We start from the raw sequence: 7,905 nt of genomic DNA on the forward strand, positions 1-7,905 counted from the left end.
ACCAGTCTGTGGGAGAGCATGGTGGAAGGTAAACAAAAACAGCAGAATGAAATTGACTTCATCTACTAACCATGGAAGTTCCTTCATGGCTAAGGCTGATGTGACGGGCATTTAGCAGAAATCTATCTGAGAATTTTCTCTGTCTTCCTCTTTTTCACTAAGCAACTACAGAGACTAGAAACACCGCCTCTTCATTGCCCTTATGCCAGGACATACATGACCCAGGCTTGAGTAATAAGATGAGTAGGAAAGAAAGTCTTGGCAGTTGCCTGGGAAAGTCTCTCTTCCTTGATGAGAAAAGAAGCATAAGATATTCTTCAAACTCTTGAAGAATGGATAAAGGAACTGTGTTACATTTACACTATGGAGTACTACTGAGCTATTTAAAAAAAAAAAAAAAAAAAAGGAAATCCCGAAATTTGTGGACAAATGGACGTAACTAGAAATGACCATAATCAGTGAGTTAACTCAGAAGCAGAAAAACTCACATGGTATATACTCACTTATAATTGGACACTAGCCCAAAAAGCATGTTCCACTAAAGTCTTCACTTACTAGGAGATTAGGATAGATGTGAGGACATCCTACTAAGACTCTAGGTAAAAGAAATATAGGGGATGGGGAAATAGAAGGACCCAGAGGGTCCTAGAAACCTACAAGAAGAGCATCTGGATGGATGGATCAGGGCCAGGGGATTCTGCTCAAACTATTGCACTAACCAAGGACAATACAAGTTGTAAACATCGAACCCCTACTCTGATCTACCCAACGGACAGGACATTCTCCACAGTTATGTGGAGAGCGGGGACTGACTCTGACATGAACTCTAGTGTCCCATATTTGACCACTTCCCCTTGGTGGGTAGGCCTGATGGCATTCAAAGAAAGAATAGGAATGCTACCAAGATGAGATTTGATAGCCTATGACCCTATGGTTGGTGATGAGATCCTCCTCGGTCTTAGACCTAGGGGACAGGAATAGGGTGAAAGTGGGAGGGAGGGAGGAACTGGAGGATACAGGTGATGGGATAACAACTGAGTTGTAATCTGAATAAATTAATAAAATTAAAAATAAAATAAAATAAAGATATTCTTCAACTCTTCCTGTTATAAAGACCTTCTGGATGCTATTTCTACATTGTATCTAAAAAGGAAAGGCAGCAGACAGTTCAGAGCTTTGAAATAACCATGGAGGCAGTTCCTTGTGGTCTTCTTGAGATGGAAAGAAAAGTAATTCTCTGTCCCTTGAGCTATCCACCAGGAGCTAGTATCAGAAAATAATGCAGTGATGCTGGTGAAAGATAGAAGTGTCCAGGATGGTGTCAATGGGTCCTGAAGTCCAATGTGGACAGGAGAAGTAGAACAGGTCAAATCAATAGAAGCCAATGGGCAGACAGGCATCATTGCTCATAAAGTTCCCTCATACTAAAGTTAGGAACCATCAACCTAAGACAGGTCATTTTGTTTTCAATCTTAGCAAATAAAATAAATTTATTCAAACATATGGATGAAAACACCTCGGAGTGGAGACAATCTAGCCCAGAATGCTAACCCAGAAGGCAGGTCCAGGATAGAATTATTTTTTAAAAATTTTTTTAAGTTATTCAATTGAATTTTTATCTGTCTGTATTATAAAACTTTGTTTTCAAATTGAAGTGAAGCGTGAGGCTGTGTTTGCTGAGAACTGAGGATGAGGTCTTAAACTTGAGAAGATCTATGACTGGATGTAAGGCCTCACACTGCATTCACTATGCTTTCAGCAAGTTTTGGGGGTGCTTAGGTGGAGTTGGTGGGTGGAGACCAGAGGACCCGGAGATCAAGGCAGACCTCTGCTACTCAGAAATTCAAGGCCAGCCTGGGCTACTTGCACTGGAAGCAAATCAGGATGGGGCTTCCTGTGTGACATCCGTGCCTTTATTAAGGGTCACGTTGAACTAAGACTGCTCTGGGGCAGTCTTTAGGAGGCAGCACCATGGCTGAATACATAAAAACTAAAATCAAGAATGCCAAAACTGCCCACTTTGACAAGCCGCTTCCCAAACCAGAAACAGACTAAGAGCTGCTGGCAGAAACTACTTGGACTTCCACCCACGCAGGGAGGCATCGTGTGTGTGTGTGTGTGTGTGTGTGTGTGTGTGTGTGTGTGTGTGTACATGTGTACAAGTCCCTCTGCCCTGTATCATGAGTCTCAGTCTGGGATGAACGCAGAGGAGAAGGCACATTTCCTAGGAAGATCTGACCATACTCCACACACCTTTCCTATTCTCAAATCTTCTCCTCAGATAGTAAAGGGGAACCTGGGTATATGATGGTCCCTACCCTGGGACCCTGATCATGACCCAACTACTAATAAAAATTCACTGGAAAAGTGAAAAAAAAAAACAAAGAAAGGAAGGAAGGAAGGAAGAAAAGAACAGGATGGGAAGAAAGTTCACATTCATTGAATATCCACCATGTTTTGGCCACACCCTTGCAAACTGAGCGTCAAATTCAACATCACCACAATACTATGAGAAAAAAAATGTACAAATTCAACTTGTATGAGAGCAAAAAAATGGGTGTTTATTCTTATTTTAATTTTTAGTATAACAGAATAATACAAGAATCAATGCATGTGTATTTTGTGATGAGCACAAAAAATTAATTTCTACTTTTTTTTGAAACATGCACAAGGTTATGTACAAAATGACTCAGTGAGTCTTGAGCCAATAATAACTAAATTTTACTGGACCCTTATTGTGTATGGAGAAGCACTAAAAGTCCAGAGAAGATGACTGCCAGATAGACAGATGGAAAGACAGACAGAGAGACAGAGAAATAGGGGGCATAAAATTTAAAATCTAACAATACTTGGTGGGATATGATAAGCTAGTAGAAGGAGACTTTTAACTGTTTTAAACAATTGCCTTCTAGAATATCTGTCTGGCTTTTAGCTCTCCATCTGTAATAAGTCATTAAATGCTGAGTACATTTCTCCCAGCAAGAATATTCAAATCTGTATTGTTTTCCCATGCCATATTGTCATGAGAATTGTCAAAAAATATGGATAAAATCACTGTTTTCCTGGAGTGTTTGCTTTCACCATGATGTATTTATCTATCTAATCATGTTTATTTACCCTTAGTTCATCACCACTAAGCTACCTTTCAACATATTATCAATGCAGGGGTTGGAGGGTAGGGGGCAGGGTTGGCAGTGCAATGGATGTGTGCTAGACATCAGGCCAGATTTCTAGACTAAACATCCTTCCTCTAGAGGGGCTCCTGGGTCACAGGGGAGCACAGTTACAGCAATGACAACATTATTCTCTAGAAGCATTCCAGTTTACACTTAAAAAGCGCATTTCCACCACACACACCCTTTTTTTTTTTTTTAACATGCAACAAAAATAAACAGACATGTACTGCTGGAAAATTAGAGTCTTTCTTACTGGAACCAACATTAACAAGATGCTAAACTAAATTCTTCCCTGTGTAGACAACCAAAATCTTCTGTTGTCATGGTGGTTTGAATGAAAATGATCCCCATAGGGTCCTCTGGAGTGGTACTATTAGGAGGTGTGCCTTGGTGGACTAGGTGTGGTCTTGTTGGAGGAAGTGTCTCACTAAAGGTGGGCCTTGAGGCTTCAAATTCCCAAGCCAAATCAGATGTCTCTCTCTTCCTGCTGCCTGCTGATCCGGATGTGGAACTCTCAGTTCCTTCTCCAGTACCACATCTGCCTGGGTGCCACCATGCTTCCCACCATGACAATAATGGACTGACCCTCTGAACTGTAAGACAGCTCCAATTAAATGTTTTCCTTTCTACAAGTTGCCATGGTCATGGTGCCTTTTCACAGCCATGAAAATGCCTACCTAAGACAGATGTTGGTACCAGGGACTGGGGTATCCCTGTGATAGGCCTGACCATGCATTTGTTTGGAGGAATGTAGACTTTGGAACTTTGGATGAGGAAAGTGGTGAAATGCTTTAAGGGGGGCTTAATGGGACACACTAGTTAGAATATGGAAGACTGAGGGTGATTTGAACTGTGGGGGCCTGGCTCAAAAGCTTTCAGAGGAGAATCGTACTTACATGGCCTAGAGATCATACTTGAGATATTTTGGTGAAGAATGTGGCTACTTTATGTCTGTGTCAAAAAAAAAAAAAAAAGTCTGCCTGATACTAAATTGAAGATTTATGGGGTAGCAGCTTTGACAGAGGAGATTTTTAGACAGTCTTGTATTGACTGTGTTTCTTGGTTATTAGTGTCCATGCTTATGTAGATCTAGAATGAAGAAGAGAAGGGTGAGCAAGAAAAATACAAAATGTACAGTTTGAGGAGAAAAGGAGAAACAGGAAGTTTAATGGAGCTAAAAATTGTGTTCAGGGAGATAAACAAATTAAAAAAAAAAAAAAAGCCTGATGCTAAATAGAATAAAAGGGGTGGTGAATGCACTGTAAGACCCCACCCAGCTGAGCTTCCAAATTGTGAAAGAAAAGGAATTAATGAAAAGCTTAGGACATAATGTGGTGGCACATGCCTTTAATCACAGCACTCAGGAGGTAGAGGTAGAAGGATCTCTGAATTTGAGGCCAGCCTCGTCTACCACTCGAGTTCCAGGACATCCAAGCTTAGGTGTGGAAGGAAACCATTACAAACAGAAAGGTGATGAAAATGTATTTGAATGAGGGTGCCATGTTCCAGCTCCAACAAGCAGTAGGATTTGGCAGCTTCAGCAGGTTCTGGCTTTAGAGTAAAGAATATAAGAAAGGGGTTATGGAATCTCCCTCCTCAACTAAGGAAAGCTGCTGAGGCCAGGTGTGTGGCAGGGATGTCCCTGCATGGAAGCCTAGAAAGGTCATTTTGTAAAGCTGTGAAGGTGAAGACTGGATTGCCTTGGAGATTCCAAAGATGTTGGAGATGTCAGAACCAGGGGATACCTGCCAAGGAAAGCTGCCAACAGAGAGTGGAGGTAGGCACCTCAAGAGACAGATGTGTACTGGACTTTACTCAACAAAGCTGAAATGAGATGATGACCTGAAGAGAGCTTTAACATGAAGATGCAGAGGTTGGAGTTTACCTGGTTGGTTTCTGGTCTTGCTTTGTTCCAGTATTTTTTTTGTCTTCTATGCTCCCTTTCCTCTGTTTTGGAATGATGATGTATATTCTGTGTCATTGTATATTGAAAGTATGTGCACTGTTTCTTTTATTTTGATTTTACAGATTAGAGTTAAGAGATTGCCATGAATCTCAAAAGAGACTTTGAACACTGGATTTTTAAACATTGTTGAGACTTTGATAGAGTAGCTGGAATGAATGCAGATTTGCATTATGATATGGCCAGGAAGTGGAACGTGGTGGTTTGAATAAAAATGGCCCCATAGGCTCATAGGGAGTGACAATATATATGGCCTTGGTGGAATAAATGTGTCCCTGTTAGAAGAAGTGTGTCACTGGAGGTAGGCTTTGAGGTTTCAAATGCTCAAGCCAGGCCCAGTGTCACTCTCTGTTCCGGCCACTCTGGATGTAGAACTCTCAGATACCTCTCCAGCATGATATCTGACTGTGTCTCACCATACTTCCTGCCATAATGACAATGTGCTAAACCTGTCAGCTGTAAGCCAGACCCAATTAGATGTTTTCCTTTATAAGAGTTGGCCTGGTCATGGTTTCTCTTCATAGCAATAGAAACAATAACTAAGACCAGCATATTTCCAACCAGATAAATATTGTTGGAAAAAAAAAAGAGAAAAGCTTGAGTTCTTTCTGCCATATTTTAAATTACTCCTTAACAAATATGCTGCTAGTTGCTGATTTAATTCCATTCACTGAAAAATTTTAAAGATAAAAATAACAATGTGCATGTGTATAACTTTAAGGCCAGGAAATGTGAAACAGACATTAGAAAGTAGTTAAATAAACAACAAATTTTTAGGATAATTGGGTGATGTTAGAAGATGAATCAAAGGACCTAAGTCCTACACACTCTATGAACATCTCACATCAAATATGGTTCATCCCTAGCATTAAATAAAAACTCTTGAGTTCTAGCAAAAAGAATTTAGGGGCTAGGTACATAGGTCAGTTAGTAGAGTGTTGAATATTCATGAGCTCTTAGGTTTTTCTCCCCAATACTACATAAGCTGGGCATTCTGCCACCTACCTGTAGTCTCTGTACCCTGGAGGTGAAGACAGGAGGATCAGGAACTCAGAAACATCCTCATCTGCCCAGAGAATTTGAGGCCAGCCTATGTTATATGAAATCCTTATTCAAAACGTAAATGAATAAAGACTTCACATAATAACAGAAAATATCATGAACTCATTCATGTGCCACCTGCAAATGAGTGTCATGATTTTTCAGTTCTTTTCCTTGAGGCAGGTGCACAGTTAAGTTGCCTGGTAAATATCTCCTCTTCTTCTCCAGACTCTGTCTTCCCTTCTTTTCCATTAGACTGACTTCCTTCAGTGCCTTTGATATTAATAAAATATCTTCCAAACAGGAATTTTTAAAAACTTATAAAAAGTATTCATACTAAGTTGTTGATAAGACAATATAGAGGAAAAATATATTTAACTTATGGGAATGAATAACTTATAGGGGGATTTAAGGAAACAGTAAGGCATTTCCTACCTAGAAAATTCAGGTTCTTCATAAATCATACATACATCTGTGGTCACTTTGTATGACGACAAACAGTTTTCTCTTCCAAAAATCTAAAAGGTTGAAAGGTTAAATAAGGGTAAGAGTAAGCTTTTTCTGTAAAACACACTCAGAGAGACTCAGAAAAATCAAATCAGCACCATTATAATTGCCGTACTTGCTAGATTTCCTAGAATATTCAACAATATATAGTCTACTCATTCTCTTAAAAAAAAGTTGAATGTCCAAAAATGTTGGCCAGTCTCCCAGACTATGCCTCATACCTGGAACAAAATGTTATTATTTGCCAGCCTACATATTCCAGTAGGGACTTAAGAAAAATATCCATCCTATGTGACTCTTTACAGTATAGAAGTACAGTGAAGGGCTGATTTGTGGCTCAGTAATAAAATACTATGTGAGCTTTTGGGTTTTATTCCTGGCACAAAGAGGGAGGAAAAGGAAAATAGAAATGGAAGAAAGGAGGGGACCAAACAACATCCATTGACATTCAAAGTATATCCAATTTAACTTTCCTTAATGGCCTTAAGGATAAATAAGATAGATTGATAACCCAGGTAAAAATATTAAAAGATGTTCTAAAATAAATCGATACCTGAAGCAAAGGAGAAAAATCAAAAAGAATGTCAAAGAAAAACCTTTTGTCAAGAGCATATTAAAACCACTTCATCAGAGAATAAAAGATTGAGCAGTAAAGCCGGTACAGCAAATGAAAAGCAATAGTGTACCATTAGCCAGTGGAGTGAGTCGGTAGGCTTCGTGAGTTGGTGAAACGTAATCACGCCTTTTATGTATCATGCACTTGATCTTTTGGTTGTCTCCTTGCATACTCAGCACTGTCAACACAAAGCATATCTTTCGCCTCCTTTTTATTCTACACTTTTCAGGGTGGAAGAGGAGAATAGGATATGGTAATCGACATAATGTAATCCACTCCTGGGAAAAGCATGTGAAAGATGGGTGCTGTTTGTGTCTCTGTGACACAAAGTAACCAAACAGAAAGTAAAAGGATTATTCAGTTGCATCCAGAGGGGTGTGTGTGTGTGTGTGTGTGTGACACAAAGTAACCAAACAGAAAGTAAAAGGATAATTCAGTTGCATCCAGAGGGGTGTGTGTGTGTGTGTGTGTGTGTGTGTGTGTATGTATGTGTGTATGTGTATGTATGTGTGTATGTATGTATGTAATTATATTAATCTGTCTCTGCCTACACCTGTTGACATAAAGGAAAATTCAACCTAAACTCTATTTAGGAGACCTTC

General features: G+C 39.6%; 1 pseudogene; it reads left to right on the top strand.

Annotated features, from left to right (window-relative positions):
- The first annotated feature begins 1,971 nt into the window (after nt 1-1,971).
- On the top strand, nt 1,972-2,238 carry LOC127212474 (cytochrome c oxidase subunit 6B1-like; annotated as a pseudogene).
- The last annotated feature ends 5,667 nt before the right edge of the window (nt 2,239-7,905 follow it).

This window comes from Acomys russatus, chromosome 30 (genome assembly GCF_903995435.1).
Source record: "Acomys russatus chromosome 30, mAcoRus1.1, whole genome shotgun sequence".
Taxonomy (NCBI): Eukaryota; Metazoa; Chordata; class Mammalia; order Rodentia; family Muridae; genus Acomys; species Acomys russatus.